Genomic DNA, 21,774 nt, shown 5'->3' on the forward strand with positions numbered 1-21,774 from the left:
ACAATGGACTCACTGTGTGTCCGCGAGCTATGAAACTGTTTACAAACTTCTGAATGAGGCTTGGAGGCGTTCCCAGTGTACGGTTCACATCTCCAAACCCCGAAGGTCAGCCGTGAGAGCACAATTTATACACGCAAGAGTGTTTCATAGTCCTGTACAGGTGGCACATCTTGCCTGCCTCTAATGGCCTCCAGAATGCTGAGCGGGACCAACAATATTACCTCCTACACACCACTGATGAATTGTACTGGTGGAATACAACAATATAAATGTACATCTTTATAAACTACTCTGTATCCATTTTTCAGTATGTTTCACAATTTAACTTTATTTCTCATTAAGGTCATTTCAGAGGTCATTGAACATTCTGAGGGCGTTGTTGCTCATGCTTTAGGTGCACACAGCTCCACCGTCGGTCACGGTTCCAATAATTGTTTTGTGGTGTTCCTGGCTGCTCAGGGGCCGGTCCGAGACCCCTGCTTTAGCAATAAACGTGCTGACGGCTGCCCGTGCTCCCGGGGTCGCCGCGAGTCCGCAAGGAGATGGATTACTTCACATCGCTGCCCGGATCCCTCTGACCACACTATTTGGACACGTCCCGGGTTCAGCCAACCCCGATCGGCCTTTCGGTTACTCTCATGCCCTCGCCCACCCCCCCCCCCCCCCTCCCCACACACACACACACACACACACACACACACACACACACACACACACACAGAGAATGCTTATGGCTGCAGAGGGGAGATGTGCTGAATCAAAATGCCTCGTTTGTCTAGCTCACACATCCTCCAGTTATCAGAGTTGATTTTGTTGACCAAACGGATGACAGAAATATTTGCAGACAACATGCTGTCGGGGTAGGATGACAAAAAGGATAATGCGAAGAAAGCATTACACTGGGACGACGTCTGTTTTATTTATGTGCTGCCTCTAAATGTTGTTTTCCCATCAGAAAAACAGGGCTTTCTGTATTCCACAGTTTGTTGTTGCTATGGCATGGTTCTTTTTTCTCTGAAAGCACGGTTTGCCTGCCAAAATACAACAAATGTGGTCACTCGAGATGGCTGACCCTGAAAAGGGCAGAGGCATGTTATTAACTCAGGTCGGTTTTGGACAAGAAATGCTTTGGCAGAGCTGTTCTCTAGTTACAGCTCCAAATCTTTGCATGGCTCCAATGCCACCCAGAGTTTTGGATGGAAGAAAACAAAACATGCTTAAATATCCAAAGTATCAATTAAAACATGCCATGTCATAGCCCAAAGTCCATTCTGTCAAAACAGACTTATTTTCATCAGTTTTGTTTCGACTAAAATGATCTGTATTGGCTATGAATAAACACAGTACTTTATATTCTTGCTGGACTAAATCCATTCAAAGTAAGACTGAAACGAGGCACCAGAGCCAACACACTTCCCAATATTAGTGTTGGATATGCACTCGCAAAAAAAAAACATATAGATGCTTATGTTTTTTTGTCCTCCTGGAATACAGCCCTCCTCCCCACCTTTCAAAACACTCACAGTGACGTTCCAGCCACACACTCCGTGGCAGTCCCCAGACTGGGCCACTCACTTACCTGCTCACACACACTCGACACCTCACATCTCTACGCTCGCTATTTGTCAAACTTTGGCCCTATCAATCCTGTTTGCATCTGCCACGGAGGCAGCTCGATGCTGCGTGCTGATAGGTGGGCCGGAGCTCTCGGGGGCTGACTAAGACAAATCCCCTGTGCACTTGTGCATTCAACCAGTGTGCCTGCCTGGGACAGCCAGTCAATCAAATTGTGATGAGCTTTAATCAGACCTCAGACAGATCAATTAGTTATTTTCCAGCGGAGACAAATGGGGGAAGAGCGCTCACCGAGTTAAGGATGGTTTCCATCTTCTCTCCTCGGCTGGGCTGCATGTTGTTTTCGTGGGGGTTTACTCGACCCGCAGCTTCAGAGTGCCCATATTTATAACGACAATGATGTTAGGCTCGCAGTGCTGCTGTCTGAGAAATGCGAGGCAAACAATGTGCTTGAGAAATCAGTGGTCTTTCCACAGGCTGATTTATACAGAGTGGCTTCTGAGCTGTAATGTATGTCTCTCTTCTGATCGGAGCTGCATTCCGTAATAAATATGGACTATTTGGACTTCTGTTTTACCTCTCAAAGAAAGAACATTTCATAGATCATCAGTCTGGAGGCTGCAGAGGTCATGTGGAGGTCGTATGCGTTGATGCCAAAGCAGCTCATGTTAAAATGATTACCACAGAGGCTCGGGAGCACTGAACACCAATTCTGGTACATCACTGTTTGTGGATGTTACATATTGCAAAGCAAATGTTGCATGTAGGTAGGTCTGATGTGCCAAGCCAATAGCCTGTGGTCACAGGGATAGGCCTCCGTGATGTCTCACCATTTCCTTTTTTTGTCCATCTGGCAACCTGCTCAGGTATTGTAGAGTCCGGCCGGTTGTCAGTCCTCCAAATCACATCCCGGCTCTCTCGGCTGATGGTTTCTTAAAGAGCTACCCGGTGCACCTGGTGATCGTCACTTGCCAGGGTTCAGCTGAGGCAGGCCGGGTGCTGGCCAGTGCGCTGCTTGGACCCAGGCCCCCGTGTTTGCCGGCGAGGGACGGGTGCTCGTTAGGCCCTCGAGTGAAACGTGACCATTAATTAAAGTGTCCTTGTCTTAATAGCGATCCAGCTCTGGCTGGGTCATCGAGGGAAAAACAAGCCTGGACGGTGCGATCGGTTCACTGGCCCCCTTGCCCACTTGGTACTTGGTATGCATGCAGCCAGCTAAGCAGATGGACCGGAGTGACTGTAAAAAAGAGGAATATGATAATAAAAATCCACAAACGGAGGGGACATAGTGCCGGCTGTGAGGGAGGAGAAAGCAGCTCTTTTCCAAATCTCCATGCATTCGTTCACTCAGTAGGAGGGTGGGGGGAGCTGCCGTGCATTTGTCATAGACCACCTGCTTGACACCAGCCCATCTATGGGGGAACATTTGGATAGCAGCCTTCGGGCATACTCAGAATAACACCACCATCTCTCAGAAATGTAAATGGAATGTTATGACATGCTGCACCAAGAGGGCAATCCCACTCAATACAGAGTCATTAAGCATATAAAAATAGCCTATAAAAATAGCTAATGGTAGCTGGAGTTGCACACCAGAACAAATTGGTTTGTTTCCTGTTAATATATGGGTATTGTTGCAGGATAGCTCTTTGGAGTTTTCAGGGCAGGATTCTTGCCTGTGTCATCTTTCACTGTTTTCACATCTTTGGATGTTTCCTCTTTTTCGTGCCTGGAGTATTTTTCTAGCTGTTGTTTGTAGGCATGGTTAAGACCTTACGCCCCCATAGCCTAACCCTTTGTGATGTCTGAGTCTTGCGCTGTAAGCGCCTGTGTTCACAGCAAACTGAATTTACCATGGAAGAGGAGAGCAGTCATGACAGTTCGGCTTGCCTCCTACCCTGCCATTCTGGGTACCGGACTAGGAGGAAACATTTTCCACTTCAAATCCATCCCAGTGCCTGCTTTAAAGATGCTACTTTGCAACTCCAGAGCCTCTAGCATCTCATGTCAGAAGAGATCGAGTCAGTTAGACTGTGAAGATAGAATGTGTAGGGTTCTTAGATATTGAAATAAACTCATACCACACCATTCAAAGGCGTAATTTAATAAAAAGTATAGGCAAGAAAATATCACAAAATAAATATAGTGTAATATAATAAGTAATATACGGAGTGAGTAATATAATAAACTGATGATGGTCATGAGAAAAAGTTTTTGTGTTTGTTTTTAATTCTTGGAGAATGAGCCAGTGTCTGTGCCCGGGCTTCTCAGTGTAACCAGGGCATTTGTATTCAGCATCCATTAATTCAGAATAGTATCATACATGAGCACCTTGAAGCCAGATGTCGTGGCGCACTGTTATTTCACTTCCTCTCCTCTCTCTGAATGCAAACTGCAGAAATTAAACATTATTTATGATGAGAGTGAGGGGAAAGTTAATTTCTTCCATATAGCAGAAGGCTGCAGCTGCTGACAAATGATTGGGCAAGTGCACTTCAGTGGCTAGAATCAGTAATGTAATTGTAACGTCAGCCTCAATAACCGGTCTAAGAATGCAGGGCAAAGCAATTATATTTTTCATCTGCAGTTTTTGGTTACTTCCTGCTTGGCAATAACTGGATATTGGATAATATTGAAAAATCATAACAAAAGCCATATCCCAGTCTCACCCTGATGGGCATGTCGTTTTTTCTTCTCCTGCTGTGGCATAGCTGGCTAATCACACTAATGTGTCATGGCTATCAGCTGAGCTGTGATGGACTTGCCTGTATTGAGGGGAGCACTGTCTTTTTATGAGTCACTGATTCCGTCTGTGTTCCACTGCACTGAATCGTGGGGCCATGGCAACCTTAGAACTGCAATCTGTCAATGCCCCCTCTTGTGCTCCCATGTCTGTTGGCTGTCAAAAAGCTTTGGTCCAATGCCTCAGTGCAGTGTCAACCGGTGCTTTAGCCTTTGTTAATTAGGAGGATTTAAATACAGTATGGTGGTACTGAAAGACTGCACTCTGAGGCTTGGCTGTATGAAAATATCCCAAAGCAAATGTAAAAGCATTCACAATGACGTTTCAGCGAACAACTGTATTCATGCTATGCTCAACACTACATTTAGAAGGTTGTTATAATGAAATATCTTTTGCTAGCTGGGTGATATTTCTTCCAACATTATACTTTAACGATTAGTCTTTGGTTTCCCAGCTCTGTTTTTAATTAATTGCACATGGTTTAAGGTTTTATTCTTACCCGTGTGGAAACTTTAGTGAGATCAAATTGAGTCTATTCTGTCTTCAGCAATGCCTCGGAGCTGTTCTTCAAGGCCACAAAGAGGATGTACTGTATAGCGATAGGGGGTGGGGGGTAATTGACACATAGAAAATGGATGAAAAAGCAAGGATGATGAAGGCGGTTCTGCATTGTCATCCACTGGCACTGTGAAAAGTCGACTTCCTTGCGCTGATTGTCTTCTGGCTGCTTGGCCCTGTGATTCAGCCGCTCGTGGAGTGAGAGCGAAGGCGCACAGATCAAAGTCTCCCTGAAAGGTTCTGCACTGTTATCTCACTCTCCGGGCATTGGCAGACAGGCCAGATTGCCCTTCAGATGGGGTAATGAAGCTGCTTTATCAAAGGCTTTTATGGCCATTTGCTTCTCACTTCATCCCCTTTTTTAAAAAAAAAGGAGAGAGAGAGAGAGAATGTGAGATGTGTTTGCAGCCACTCTGTGCCATTCCGTTTCAAGACACTCTTTTGCAGACAGACAATTCACTGCTTTCTCAGATTTTTTCATTATGTCGATGTAGCAGGTCCTCATGCTCATCAGCGTTTCAGCGATTTACCTCTGACTGACCAAAACTCATAGACCTCGTAGAGTTATATAGAGTACTGTATATCCCTCCAATGTGTCCATACCTCACAGCTTTTCATTTATTCCTTACAGTCTGCCTTTGGTTTTTTTTTTTTGAGGAGGTGGAGGTGTGTGTGTGTGTGTGTGTGTGTATGTATGTACGACCCCCCCCCCCCCCCCACCACCTCCCGAGATGCCTCTCTGCCCCCGTCCCGAGTGACACCTGGAGAGCGGCCGCCATATGGATCCGGCTGCAGAGACCTGCGCTTACATGTGTTCTGCCGGTGCAGCGCGAGTGACTTGCCAATCTCTCCCCGAGCTGAGGGATGGCAATAACAGATGCCACAGAAGGACGGCGCCGCAGCCCCCCCACTGGCCCATGCTCACTCTGCTAATTAACCTGCAGAGGCCTCCCAGCAGAGAGCACGGGGGTGGCAGGCAAAGTGGGGCTAGATTTGGGTCACGTGTGTGTGTGTGTGTGTGTGTGTGTGTGTGTGTGTGTGTGTGTGTGTGTGTGTGTGTGTGTCCAGGGAAGGACGAGAATCCACAGGGAGGAACGACGGCTCCACCACCTCCGTGTTACGGGTGGTATAGCATGCTCGGGCGGCCTCAATGCGATGTGTAAGTGCTTTTGCACATTGACAGTTGAAAAGGGGGAGCTTGTCTCCCGTGCAGGTGTGTTGGCAGGATGCGCGGGATGAATCCAACCTCAGAAGAGTCTGCATGTTCCTGGCCAGGAGCTCGTGGAGTTGGCAGGAGCAGTGACTTTGGGGGGTTGAGAGATGGCTGGAGTGTTAGCCTTCTAACATATGCTTTGACTGAGCATGCAGACAGGAACTCGTTTGGTGCTAATGTGGTGGCAGGAAGCTTACACTTTTTGTTTAGCGCCACACAAATGAGTTCCTTATGGAAATTGAAGACTGTTTTGTTTTCTGTCATTTTTTTCCAGATTTATAAATGGAAGCTGCAGCAGCGTCTGCTGGCTCTAGGCTCTGCTGCACACTAGAACGGCTCGAGATGTCTGCAAGCCCCAACTTTCCAAAATACAGCACAGCCCTGCAAAAGAAAAAAAAAAAAGACAGAATTTGCATAGATATATTTTTTAACTAGTGAGAAATGGATATGAGGTGACAATGGATCGTTCCATCCAAACATTTGTCAGCGTCAGATGTTTTCTTGGCCATGTGGAAGGGAGACAGATTGCTGCTGCCGATTTGTGTTGAAAATTGCCTGAAAAATGTGATAACTACATGGGCGGGGGGGGGGGGGGGGAGGGGGGGTCGGTGTAGGATGGGGGGAACAGGAAGCAGATGGTCTCCACAAGGAGGAGAAATCCGCTGTAACATCGGAGGAGCTGGGACCGTATGGAGATGGGGAGCCTTTGCCACTTGCCCATGGCAGCAGCCTGCAGCCCCGCTGTCTGTGCATGGAGTGCCAGGGAGGAGGAAGCCCTAGCAACAGGGAGAAAATGGGGATGAAAACAGGGGGAAAAGGAGGGGGTTGGGGTCAGCGCAACCCCCCCTGCCCACCCCCCTCGCCTCTCCCAGAGCTATCTTTCGAGTCGTGACCCTCTGTTTTCGCTTTTGTGGGCAAAGCCTCAGCTCTCTCAGCAGCTCTTAAAACTCTCCCATAAGCTCTGAGAGGGAAGAGAGGGAAGCCTTGAGCCTTGCCAGGTCTGGATAGAACCTGTCTGCGAAGAAAGAGGGTTTGGGGTTGGGGTGAGGAGAGAGAGAGAGATAAAGAGAGGGAGAGGGAGAGGGAGAGGGAGAAAGAAAAAAACTTTGTTTCTCTGAGTCAGGTCTCTCCATGGTGTCAGCAGATGAATGATGCTGCCGGAGCTGCCAAGTCTAAAGTTTTTTTTTTCTTCTTCTTCTTCTTCTTCTTCTTCTTCTTCTTCTTCTTCTTATGTGTCTCTTCTCTTCTCTCTTCCTTTTGTGTGTTTGCCTCTGAATTCATGTGGGCCTAAATTGCACTCCTGAGGGACGCAGCCGTGAGGCTCATTCTGAAATAGACTAATCCCATTCCAGCCCCTCTTGTCTTCCCATCATTTCATCCGACGCCACAGCAGTGCTGGAGCAGGAACACACTATGAGCCACAGCAGTAATGGCAGCAAATTAAAGCAGTTAAAACTTGTTAAAAGTTGGTTTGTTTGTGCTACTAAAGACACATGCTGATATTTCTAGCGATTTTATAAATATGTTTAATAATGGTTCCCTTCACCGTGCACATCACATGATATGGTTTTATGAAGTATTGCTTTTGCTAAGTATTGCTAAGATCACTCTCAGCTGACAGAAAGAGAGGGTCACAGATTAAGTGGGTTTCTTTGAATATTTAGTATACATCTGCCAATGACCCTATATGCCACTTTTGATATGTAAGATAAATTCAAGATATTTAAATATAGGCCCATAATGAATTCTGAATATTGACTTTACTTACAGTTTAATGCATAGCACTGAATTACATTCAGCCTGGGTGTTAAATGATGGAAGCAGATAACATTAATTTGAGTGTTGCAACACTGACCCAGTGGAAGTAGTCATTTTGAAGGATGGAAATTACATTAGAAAACATTAGCCAGTTTTGCAGGAAATTAAATGTCAAGCAAGAAAGTAGCCTATTTATTGAAATACATATATTTTTTTTCTGTCTTTTTTGGCGAATTAATAAAGTACAGTATTTCATTTTGACCAACAATATGAATGCAAAATGCAATTTAGCTACCAGTTATTTGGCATTAAATGATTGTTATAAAAAAACTGTGAAAATAGCAGACCAGGCGAAAAACACATTTTTCCCCAATAGCATATTAATCTGTCTTCCAGGCCAGTGTTGATGGCCACTTCACGGGCAGTAATGACCTCTTTACCCATCATTTTTCCATTCAGTGCGCGACACGGTCAGCGCATTAAACACCGGGCTGCAAGCGACCGCTCTGCTGCCTTTGCCCAGAGACCATTGCAGGCCAGCCAGTTGCAGCGCTCACAGGGCTGAGCTCAGTGGCGTCTCTCCCAGCCTCTCCTGCCACCGCCACACCACCAACCCCACACACCGCATCATGCCAGCCTCTCCTGCCACCGCCGCGCCACACCACCAACCCCACACACCGCATCATGCCAGCCTCTCCTGCCATCGCCACACCACCAACCCCACACACCGCATCCTGCCAGCCTCTCCTGCCACCGCCACACCACCAACCCCACACACCGCATCATGCCAGCCTCTCCTGCCACCGCCGCGCCACACCACCAACCCCACACACTGCATCATGTCAGCGACTCAGGAGTCGCAGGCTGCAGCCCCACACCTTCAGCCCCACACGCTCACCTGCAAATTAGCGGCAGGCGGCCACTCAGGTGACAAGCCATCTCAGCCCTAGCTATTAAAGCACGCCGTGCATACAGGCTGATTTTAGCCTGTCGGCCGCTACCCTGCCTTACATACAGGGTGCTCTGACAGCCAACAGGTCCTGAACAATTCCTCACAGGCAGAGGCGCTAATTACCCTCCATTTTGTCCTTGTGGGCGTGACCCCGTCTGTGGGCTATCTGCTAAAAAGGTCATGGAAACAAGCAAAGGTCTACTGGATTGGAATGACTCACTTTTTTTGCTGTCTTTGTTCCTAGTTGTTCTTCATGGTAAGGCAAGTGAGGCAGGCAAGAACAAATGAAGACATTTCACCAAATTTATTGCTGATATTTTCTGAAAATCAATCCAGCATTCTGCCAGTTATTTGGCTTTTCTCCTTACGAATGAAATATTGAAAAGGATTGAGTAGTGGGCCTATGTGTGCGTGTGTGTGTGTGTGTGCACCTGCGTGCGTGTGTTTGTGTGCATGTGTGTGTGTGTGTGGGTGTTTTTCCCCTATGTGAGAGCAACAAGGGGTCCAGCTCCCCCAAGATGTATTCTGTTTTCTCTCAGATCCCACTCCATTGAAAGACTCTCCTTGAAACCAATTACTGTCGTTTTGCTTCCAACGATAATCAGTGAGTCACCTGCCTTGGATGAGTCTGTGCTATATATAACTGTAATTTTCCACAGCACAGTCCAAGTGCACCTTTGTGGGACTCACCCAGCCGAGCGCACCTGAACGCACCCTTGCACACTCAAAGGAGAACGGAAACCTCAGAAGCATATTAGCATTGTAGCCCACCATGGGAAATACGAGCAGCGGAAATCTAATTCATGCCTTCTGCCCACATTAGAAACATTTCAAAAAGTGTTATGGGATCATAGCTTGGCATTTTCTTTATTTAAAAATGATTCTCTGTACTTTCTAACACTGCATGATGATCATTTCAGCTGCTGTGTAAGGTAACTAGAGCTATGTGAGTATATCTTTGCTTTGCCACTGAATATAAATGTGCAACAGTACATGATGAATCGTGTTTTGAACTCATCATCTCTCATGTCGTGATGCATCCTTATTCAATCTAATCAGATTCCTGTCTTTCATTTCACAATTAATCAAATGAAAAACATATGTTAGCATTCCATCAGTCAGGGATATATTGGAGGATGATACGATAAAAATATCATATATATGCGAAATGGCATCCAATTTATTATCTATTTCCAGTTGGCCCAAGACAGTATCAAAAATAGTGCATTGTGCTCATTGAGTAAACATAGAATGTGTGTCTTGTATCTCCCTTGGCTGAAACATCCATTACAAACATCCATCAGAAAGCATTACTGTACAGACGCTATGCATGTTTTGCATTTTATTTAGAGTTTTGGTCTTTCAGAAAACTAGACTTTTGATCAAATGTATGTGATCAAAGGTAATGTATGTGATCTCATGAATGGAACAACCATGCAGTTCTGCTTACATATCCATTAAGGCACTTTAGAAACACACAAGTACCACTTCGCCTCACAATTAGCCTTTAATATGTTGCATTCTCTGTGCATTTCTAAAGCACTCAGAGCACTCAAAATGGATTTTTTTTATTATTCTCATTGTAAAGACTTCATATGGTTATTTTTAGGTCTGTGGGTGAAAAACATAAACATTTGTTGGAAATGGCAGGTGCATGAATAACAAGTGTACTTTATTCTGGTCAAGTTGATCAGAGCAATCTATAGAATGGGTCCAAATGCTCCAACTGACCAATAGAATTGTTGTACATTTCCTTTAAAAGCCTCTGAGAACCCCGTAGGCCCATCAGCAATTAACTGCAACTGTGCAAACTGACAATTGTGTTTGGACAGTAAGTTAGCCTTGATAACATACTGCAAATTGGGTGGACTTTTCCTCGGCCAACAAGCCACTTTATCAAATAGGCCTGTTACCCTGCTGACTGCAGTTGTGTAGCTCATTTACTGTAGGCCCATATTTATTTTACGGATGTGTTATCCCAGTTTTCAAATAGCCTGTAGTGTACTGTAATGTCGAGACTGTTCTGCAGTTTTTCCCCCCACAAACTGAAAAACATTGCATTTAAAAAGCATTTAAAGCATTCGTGAAATCCTACAAATTTACAAATTAAAATATTTTGCTTCCAGTGGTGATTATGCATTTTAAAAGGGCCAAAAATGTAGGTCCAAAGAACCTAATAGCTGAATAGCCAAAAGAGGAACACCTTGTTTGCTAATATCAGATGTTATCAGAGAGTATGTATATTGCACATTTATAATACAGTGGTTACTATAATGATGGAGGAGAGATCTCTGTCTCTCACTATCGCTCATTCACTTAATCACACTCACCAACTTAATCAAATACATCTATTGAAGAGATAAGGGTCTTGATGGTTCAGCTGTGAACATCTTTCTGGATCATTTACCCCATAAACTACTCAATAGAAGATGGCGATCACTTGCCACTAAAGTTAATAACATTAGCACTTATATAAACAAAAAATAAATTTAAATGAAAAGTGATATTCAAATAATTGACACTAGGGTATGTGTGGGTATAGTATATCGTTTGTAGCTTTCATATAGTGCATATGTATCTTGCCTCTGTCTCTGTGGTTAAGAGCAGAGCGAGTGATGAATGACTCTCTTTGTTGTGGTCTCTGGCCCACGTTTCACCAGTCTGTTTGCTCTCCCGCACTCTCTCTCTCTCTGTCCCTTGCCCTCCCATGCTGAGGCAGCTAGCTGACCTTGTAGATTTCGTTTCAAGGACATGGCTGTATTGATTGACCTGCAGAGGCCAGTCAATATCAAGGTATAGACAAGATTAGCTTGGAGGTGATCTGATCTAGTAACATCTGCAGTCTGCATTACTGTTGATAATTAAACCCCTCAGTAATGATCGACATCCCCCAAAGAACCTTTAGGATGGTGCCTTAAGCTCTGGTACCTCTGCAGCTACAATGTTTTATCGCTGTTGCTTGATGACTGTATTGCCATTTATTTCAACTGAAATGAATTTATATTGGCGCACCCGCAGAGGTGCCGATGATCATAAGTGGCCCTGCATGAGGCACGGCGGGAGCATATCATTAGGAGATGAGGTGCACTGAAATGGTGCATTGCAATTATCATAATATTTCAAGCTTCATCACAACATGAGGCCCCAGTCACGCACCAACCACCATGTTCTTTTTTAAGGGCCAACAGGTACGTGTAATTAACTTGATTATTAGGAGCAATGAAAACATGAACATGTTTACAGCACAGCTAATTACACAGCACAGCCCTGTTGGCCTCTAATTAGGGTCCTGTGTAATGCTATAAATTATATCTCAGAGTAATATGATTTCACCAGGTTCAAAAGGGCTCTTTTTGATGCACTGACAGGATACAAACGTAATTTTTAAATCGCATAATGTTTGCTGCACATTTTTGGCTGTTTGAGGATGAGAACTAGCCTGGAAAATCCAGACCCTGGTAATCTAGGAAGATTAAAGGTCTGGCCATGAATAATGAAAATTGCCCAACTCGAGGGGCGGCACCAAGCATGCATTTGAAAATCTCACTGCACGCAATTGGATAACACTACGACCAATGTTTATTGACTGATTCCGGACTTCGACACAATTGGATAACACTACGACCAATGTTTACTGACTGATTCGTTTCACCGCTGTCATCATCTGTTTAGCTCGCCTCATGGCCCGCCTATATCAGATACACCGATGTGATTGGTTCTTCGCGATGCAAGGGGTAAACGTAACGTGCATCATTACTCGTTGCCAGAGTGTCTCGCAGATCACTCTGAATTTCCAGGGTAGATGAGAACAAAAAACACTCAACTTTCTTAGCTTCAACTAAATGGTAGGCATTGATGTAGAAGTTAAGAAAGTTTAGCATGAAGAGCTTAGAGGCTCTCGTTTCTCATAGATTGACATTGTTTTTTGATTACTGGCTGTATGAACTTTGTTTTGAATAAACTGCATCAATATATTGTGTGTTTGAGTAACATGGTGCCACATGAGAACACATTATCTGAGCCCCGTGGGCTTTCAGTACAGGGCTTGTTTACCATTGCAGAGCTAAGAAACACTTGAAGAGGGGAGGGCTTTAGCCATTCCGAGACTAGAGGACGTCTGCCTTCTTTTCCCGGCGGGAAGTGAGATCTGAGCCACACACCAGCAGCTCTGTCCCGGCTTCCTTCTCCCCGCACAATCACCATGGATACCTCAGATCTGCCTCTCACTCCACGTGTCAGGCCTTCAAATCTGTTGTCACTGCTTCAAAGCTAAGCCGTGCCTGTGCAGTGGGCTTTGAGTTTGCATTGTCAGCCACCTCTAAACGTCTCTCTCTGGCTCCCCGACAGCCCCTCCATTAGCACCCGCGTTTACCAGAGAGAGACGTGTGCAATTGAAGTCATATGCTCATAGACCTGACAGTTTTGCGTAGTCACTCTGTGCCCGCAAACATTGCTTTGTTGTGAGTCTCTGTCAGTTTTCTCTCTCTCCCTCTCTTTCTCCTTCTTTCTCTCTCTGATGTTCAATGATGTATATCCTTCCAAGGGAAAGAGATGCACCCTGTGGATTTGACCACTCAGTGAAGATTTGTGGGTTGTCAAAAATTAGATGGACCATTCCGGTACACGTTTGCAGTGCATAAGCAACCCATATGACTAGAATTTCTCTTAATTTTCATCTCTCTTTTTTTAGCTCCTTTTTGGTTTCATTTGGATTATTGGGACAAAGGACAGTTTTTGAAAAAAAAAAAAGAAACTTTCAAAAGCTAGATACTGAATGGTGCTGCAAGGGTAATTCAGAGGGATACACAAAAATGTTAATGTTTTAGGCCCAAGGCAGTTAAACCTCCCCATATCCTTTCTATGTGAAAACTTCCAGCAGAGATGAAATAGAAATTGGCCCACATTATGAGAACGTCCTCAATCCCTCTTAGCTTAAGCAGTGCTAATGTAGGCTGGCTAGCACCGTGACACTGCTCAGGCTAGTTGGTTTTTATGACACTTTTCCAGAGCATGGTTTGAATTGATAGCGCACACATTTTAATTCCTAGGCGATGTCTTGTCTCGTGGCGTCTTGGGAGCCATAAAGGTTTTGCCCCAGAGCAAATCCTTTGAAAAATCTGTCTCCTCACCATGCAAACCTACACCTGCTTTCAGATCTCCCTAAATGATTCTAGCTCGGGGCCAGATATTGTTCCCTTTGATTTCCAGGGGAGAGGAGGTGCTAATTTCCCAATGGAGATGGAATTTCTTCCTTTTTTCCCCTGTTTTTTCCCCTCACCCCATTCTCTCTCAGTTATTGTGAAGTTGAGGTCCTCTCGCTGTTGATAGCGTCCACACCTCTGCAGATCATCACTCACGCTCTGCTCTCGGCCTGCTGAGAAGGCCAGTGAGGACGCGGCCAACCTAGAGCACTCCATCCTTCTCTATAGCATTCCGGGGCCAGGCACAGCGCAGTATTAGCAGTTCTCGCACACTTGTCCCATTCAGGCAAATGAGACAGTGGGCACAGACGGTGCGGACCATGCCAGTGGCACCCACAAAGGGATCATTGATCCGGGATACAAATAGAGCCTAGCAACGGCAGAGATAAAGTGAAACAGCCACCTCTCTTTCTTTGAGCTTGCGCTACACTCCCACGTTTTTTGTTGAACTTTAAAGCATATAATAACTTCTTGGAGGAGAAAGGGATCATTCGGGGGAGGGTAGGTGGGGGGGCTTGGCAAATGAGCTTTTAAATCACTCAGGACTGAATGAAATGGAGTGTGGGGACGCAGGAGAATGGTAATTGATGATGGTGGAGGGTGGGTTGCATCCCAGTGCATGCCTGCTGCTGCCGGGCACTGAATCGAACACCAACTCACGGAACATTAGTCTTGTTTTTGTGTTTCAACCACTTATATATGTGTGTGCAGACATTTAAGTAGCTAAAGCTACATGTTTTGTATTACTCTATGGTGCCAATTACAAGCAGAAATATAGAAACATCAGGATCTCAAGCTTCAGATGCAGCGGATCAGCATGCCATGTCTCTCACACTGAAGCAAATGATATGTTTCACATGCTTTACATCCTGCTCATCCACCGTGAGAAATCAGAGACATACTTCATGTATTTCTCTCACTTACACACACACTCTCTCTCTTACTCTCTCTCTCTCTGTCTCAATCTCTCTCTCTCTCTCTCTCTCTCTCACACACACACACTCGACAGGCCAAGACTTATGAGAAACATGTTTGCCTCACAAGATCTTGTAGTCATCCCACGTAAAGCCTTAGATCATTCCATGAATACATAATTATACGGCTGCGATTCTCATGGTCATTTTATTTTTATGTTTGTCACCTCATTCCCGACGGCTGCTCCTGCCTCGTAATGCTATTAAACGCATTCTTGTCTCTCTAATGCAGCCATATCGACTGTAGCATGAGGCATGAAATCCACATATTTATTACGGTCGTTATGTAATGTCACATATTTCTGCTTTGCTAAGACATGGGACAAAGGCAACATGGCTATTAATTGCTGTGCACATACAATAACACATCCTCATTTGTAATGTCAAAATTGATGACCATCTTACAATGACAGCATACTGTGTCAACAAGTAATTTCATGCAATTTTATATGATTAATTCATGTATATTTGTCTATATGCTTCCATATGTCTCTTTGCCCCATTTTGTCTGCAGGAAACAATTTAGGACAGATTTTATGTAGGACATCTTTATCTAAAGTGCTTATTACCAAATGTCCATAAATCTAGGTGAGTTCTGTAATTGGATTTCTACCGGAGGCAAAGTAACCACGGTAACCTCAGGGGAGGACAAGCCATCCCTCCAGTCAAGTGCTTGGTGTATTATTTCAGAAGTGTTTGCTATTTATCACATCCAGGAGGAAGCTGACATAACCTCACAACAAATATACTCACAACAAGTCATAAAAATACACTTTAAAAACTGACAGAGAGGGGGGTTGAGGGGAGTTTGTCTTCCAGATAGTCTCTTGATAAATCAGGAAGTCCCTTGGCCCACTGAAATCAATTTTGAGGTGTTGTTGCTTTGTTGCATGTATGTTGTTATGGCTGATGCTCAGCATCGACCATCATTTCCAAATCCCAGATGATAAACATGCGATAGAGGTCAGACAAATTCTCCTCAGTGGTTGTTGGGAAAACAATAGTAGGCTCCACAAAAGCCAGTGTGAATAGAACCATCCATCAGGATGTAGACACCGCACCTCTACCTGTGTGCTGAGCACCGTAGGTGCGTTCAAATGGTTCAAACAGTTCTGAATATTCTAGGGTCTACAAGGGAACAGTTTTTTTTATAAAAACATGATAAATTGTTCAGTATCTGTGGTTACCCTTCAGCTCAGTAGCAAGCTATGGCATGACATGACAACACGTAAGGGATAATGGACGACATGGTGGTCTGTTCACAGAAGTTAATGCATGGTCGAGGTTGCAAAAACGGCCCCGACGCGAAGCGGACAATGTTGCAATGTTCTGAACGTCTGCATTTTACAGCTCGGATGCAACGTGACGGTTCATTTAAACTTCACAACGAGTTTGGCGAATTAATATACTGTGTGATACGGCCAAAAAAATGGATCTGCTTCATAGGTGTGCAGATAACATACGGTTAATGGCCGTTCTAAATTACGTAGGACAATGGGAAATTCAACCAAGCAGTGGAATAAAGGATTATAACATTCACAACATAAGATTATGTCTGGACTGTATGTTAAGATAGGTATTTTGTTCCATGACATCAAGGTTAACATACTGTATAACAACTGCCACCAGAAATATTGAGCATTGATAAATGTTAATATATCAGTTGTCCTTGCTAAAAGAGTGTACAGTTGTTGTATTAGGCCTCAACTGTGTGATGTTTTGTAGACAGACATGGATGTGTAAAGTATCTTTACAGTCTGATAAGCATCACGAGATCCTTGACTGTCAGATCTTAATACTGGAGAGTAGAGGTGTTTATGTCTCAGCTCTATCGGAGAGAGGCTACCGGGATCACCGAGGGTGTTAATCAGCTTGCCTGTGGGTCAAGTAGGCCGCTCCTCGAAAGGCCTTCCCCACCGCTTGACAATAGGAGCATATTTATGGCACTCTAGACGAATAGACCAGACAAAGGGACACAGTAGAGAATGACTGAATCATGGATGAACCAAATTATCATCTCTGAGGCTCTGACAATGTTCTATTGAATTGTGCTATTCAGATCTCTGTGTGGCATCCACCCCTCCCCCCACTTTACCACAACAAAATTAAAAGATAAGATGAAATGAAACGTGGCCATGCGACAAATTACATTTGACCATGTTTGAATGCGGTTTCATTTGCTGGTATTGTTTGTTGGATTGGACAAATTTAATAGTCATAGTGATCTGGGGGAAGAGTTCGGATATCACCATCTTTGTAATATCCCGACTTCACACTGCCCTGGAGAATCGATTTTAGGGTTGCGTGGGACGAAAACACAGTGCTCAAAAGAATGGAAAAAGTGGAGGATGCTGTAGGAATGAAGGGTTTTCGTGACAGGGTCTTTAATCATAGCCCAGCCAGTGCAGAACAGTTTGTCTCGGCCACCATTGCCACAAATAGGAGGCCCTGACCTGAGGTATAGCGGTATAGTTCACAGCAAATTGAAGCCATAAATGGATCCATTTTATGGGCCCATGTTGGGCTGTTCTGGGGTAATGAAGACAAAGGCATCTGTCACCATTACAACCCACTGAGTAATTAATTGAGGTAGTATAGGGACCAGTGGGCTGGATTATACATTCATGCGTACAACATTATTTACGCCACACAGTGAATCCTTGTTTTCAAACACAGTTGAACAGCATCTTCATGTTTTTAGTTAAATGAGTTTAAATTGGTCATTAATATAGTTATATATATATAGTTATAGTTATAATATGTCTGGTAGCTAGACACTTTATTCAGTGCATTTAGTGCAGTGTTCTTTGCACACATGAAAAATCTTATAGTTTGAATTAGAGCCTTTGTAATGTACTAGAGATTAATTTCTGTAAAGCATCTAAATAAACTTGCCTTGCCTCGCCAAAATCAGGTGGGCCTTATCTAGTCTCTGTGTAAGACATTTCTTTAATTTAAATGACTTGAACCTTTACATTTATCTGCAGACACCATGGTGTCTTTAAAGGCAGAAGTCAGGACTGGAAGCTTTTGAGTTCACCGTAGTCCAGCGCTCCCAGACAAGAGCTGCGGCCAAGCCGTCTCCCTCCTGTCCAAATCCCCAGCTGAGGCTGTGCAGAGCACGCAAGCCCCGGTGACATCACTCTTTCATAATGCAGGAGAGGGTCAGATGAGTTCCTGTGTCCAATATTTACTCAGCACTCCAAAGGAATTAACACAAACATTTGCTCGCCGGGGCCCGAGGATTCTCCACGCAACTACTGTTTAGAGGAATCATTAGAGAGGGCCATTGGAGGTGAGGGGAGGCACTGTGTAATATTACCCTGGCAATGAATGGTAATGAAGTACTGGATTTAATTTGGTGAGGGGCAGTAAGTGAATATTGCGCCGCGCTGAGAGTGAAAATAGAATCTCGTCAAACCGAGAACTTTTTGCTGCGTGTATTTGATGTGAGACTCTGCAAATTAGCTGGAGGTCTGTTGCTATTGTTTCTGCTGTACTGTCTGTCCTAATATTTGTTGGCAAACAGAGGTGTTGTGCAGCAGGCTCTGTCGGCTCATATTTTATTGAAAGTCTGCGCGGGCTTTTGAAAAGACCTGCGATTTCCCCGGGAACGGGCTCAGCCTGAGAAGCTACGCAAGCTGATCTTTTTACATCTCCCCAGTAAGTAAACAGATCTGTCAGCAGAGGATTCACAAGCGAGTGTGTGCCTCCAAGTACAGACACACACACACACACATACACACACACACACGCACACACCGACACACTCTACTGTAAGTGTCATAAGGGAACACAGGAGACCAGGCTGGAGGGTTGAGGCTGGAGCCGGTCTGTGGCGTCTGTCTCTCCCAGACGACAGTGCGGTGCTGTGCGGTGGCACAGTGCAGCAGAGCTGTCAGACAGGCTGCAGATCACGGCTACACTGGGCTGGGGTCAGACGAGCCTGTCACGCCTATTGATGAATCCTCTCCCGTGCCTCCCAGCAACAGGAGTCTCCTGGCATCAGAATGCAGCAGGGGTGAGAACCTTGTCAGGGGCCATCTTGATCTGCCTTAAGCAGAGGAGCCCAGAGCAGGAATGGCACCTCCAAAATTATACAGCAAAATAAACCAAAAAGAAACAATGGTGAGAGGCTGTAGGACTCAGTTACTGAGAGTTATGCATGCTTGCTTGTGTTAGCACACAGGCATGTGAAAGCCACAAATATTTTCTTGTCTTGTAATAGAATCAGTTCCTGTAGTCAAGTCATAATGAGTCATGTTAACCCACTCTGAGAAGACATGACTACAACTCTACAACATTTGCTGTGAAACGTCTATAAATAAATGATTTTACAGAGGACAATGATTTAATTATGACAGAGTATTTTTGGAGAGTGTAGTGCGGTAAGCCGCCTCTTAGCAACTCTGCTTTGCTGTTTGCAAACAGTTGGCTCCCCGTGACATTTGGAGAAATCAGCTTTTTTTTTCCAGCTGCACAGTGTAAACAACTTTTGAGTTGGAATAAGCACATCACACTAATTGGCAATCATTTGGCTGCTCTGCCAGTATGCTCTGGTACGTACATGGCTTAGCATAACCTACTGTATAGAGCAGTGAATTTGAACAGTCTGCCATGTTGCGGTATGGCTCTCACACTAGCCCTGTGTAGATAGGGCCCTCAGTGGAAGCTAGTGTTAGTGCCATCATAATGAATCACCCAAACAAAAGCTCATTTTATGGCGGGGGATTCCTGTCGCCGCGTTGCTCCCTCTACAACATAATCATCATACCTTTCGCTGTGCTATTGTTACCATGTAACCCTGTGGCTAATGGACAGTAGCAAAGCAAATCTACTGCGGGAGCTAATAGAAAGAACTAACCAAAGGAAAAGTGCAGTAATGATACAAGAGACCATCAGCAGAAGACATCCAATTATGCAGTGGATTGTGGCAGCACACCATCCGTGCTGCACCGTAATATCTGGAACTTGTACAAACATGACCCGAATTTCCTGTCAGGCAGATGACATTTCAAACAACCTCATTTTTTTTTGCATGCACCACGCAACAGCACTCTGGGTAATATCGTATAAGGCCTGCTCTTTATCAAGACTCGGAGCAAACGCTGTTTATTTGTGCCCCTGGGTTCAATATTAAGTCGTGTCTGTGCCATCCAAACCATTCCGTCTAATCAGACGCACACATGCTCTGACCTTCCTCAAGAGATATCACTGCCATGACAACTTTATCATCGTAAGTAGCAGAGTGCCATGCTTGGTCCTGATTGAAAACTGCTCCCTCACTCTCCATTCATTGCAGTTTCCTCCCTCTCTGATTCAGTTCTTCTTAGCTCTTACCATTTTGTAAAGTAACATGATTTTGTAAACATAGAAATGTTTCCTTAACATCTTGTGTTGCCCTTCAGAGAACCGAGGTTATATTCATAAGTTTGTCCAGGGGTTTTCCCTGGGATTTTAAAGTTACTTTTGTGTAGCTAAAATACACAGCTAAAATATTAGTAGATCTCATACCTTCCCATGATACATGAGTCAAAAAACATGGCTTTTTATGAATGAACCTTTTTTTTTTTTTGATCCAGTATATATTGTGCCACAAGGTTTTACAAATATGGTGCCTCGAACAACCTAATATCACAATTGTCACAACAGCATTCCGGCCACAGCACATCTTTCTCTAATGCTGTGGAGGCTCAGGATTAGGCAAGCTATCCCTGCTCTTGCCACTGCCCCTCAGGCCAGAGAACTTATTTATTTCCAGGATGTGCTCCCATAATGCCATTGCAATGGCTGTTTACTGTTCTGTAGATGTAACCTTGTGTCTCTCTCATTCTTTCTCCCTGTCTCTTCTTGTACTCTTGTTTACTTCCTCACAGTGTAATCTTAGTTCTCCTATTACAACCCCCCTCCAACTTGCTCTGTTGGAAGAACAAGGCCTCTCGCCGAAAAAGAAGGAAGGGAAAAAATGTAGAGCCACTGTAGAGTGCTACATTTAAAAAAAAAAAAAAAAAACGCTATTTGAAAGAAAAATTACACCGAGGCTGGAGCAGCAGCCATTAGTCTGAGAAATGGGCAATAGCGAGAGTCTTGTGCGTGGCAGATGGAGAAGCAGCAGGTGCCATGGTGTGATGGGACCTCCACTCCCATCATGAGCGTTCCGGAATGATGCCGCCTGACAGGGAGGGGAATTAATGTGTCGGCAAGTATACTTTCTATCCATTAGCAAATCCTTCATTTGCAAACACTCTGACTGTACTCTCGCCTTCTCCTCTAGCACCACAGTGGAGAGGGAGAGAGGGAAGGGAGAGAGAAAGGTCACAAGGCGAACGAGTCCACCTCGAGGGCTTAACCCACCGATGGGACCACAAAGGGACTCTCTCTCTCTCACTTTCTCTCTCTCTCTCTCTTTCTCACTTTCTCTCTCTCTGACTCTGTCTTTTTTGCAGGCTGGAAATTTCATGCATAAGTAATCCTGATGCAGATGTCTGGAATCCATCAGAATGAGCACACTAGCCAGAGCTCACAGGGGGAATTAGCACCGAATGAATAGAATTTTCTTTTCCAAATTACAGAAGACAAACAAACGTGAGGCGTGCGTGGAGCCTGATAACGCACCTTCCCAGCCGCTCCCCCGCCTGGCTCTGTCCTGCTGCTGGGTTCACTGGGGCTCTCTCACCTTGGGAACACAGCGGAGGAACCAGCCCATTACAGCCCATTACACCACTGGTCCGGTTCAGGCAGTTTCTCCTTTACGGAAATTAACATGGCCTAGAAGTCCATAACAGGCTCTGTGGTCATTA

This window comes from Alosa sapidissima, chromosome 14, assembly GCF_018492685.1.
Source record: "Alosa sapidissima isolate fAloSap1 chromosome 14, fAloSap1.pri, whole genome shotgun sequence".
Taxonomy (NCBI): domain Eukaryota; kingdom Metazoa; phylum Chordata; class Actinopteri; order Clupeiformes; family Clupeidae; genus Alosa; species Alosa sapidissima.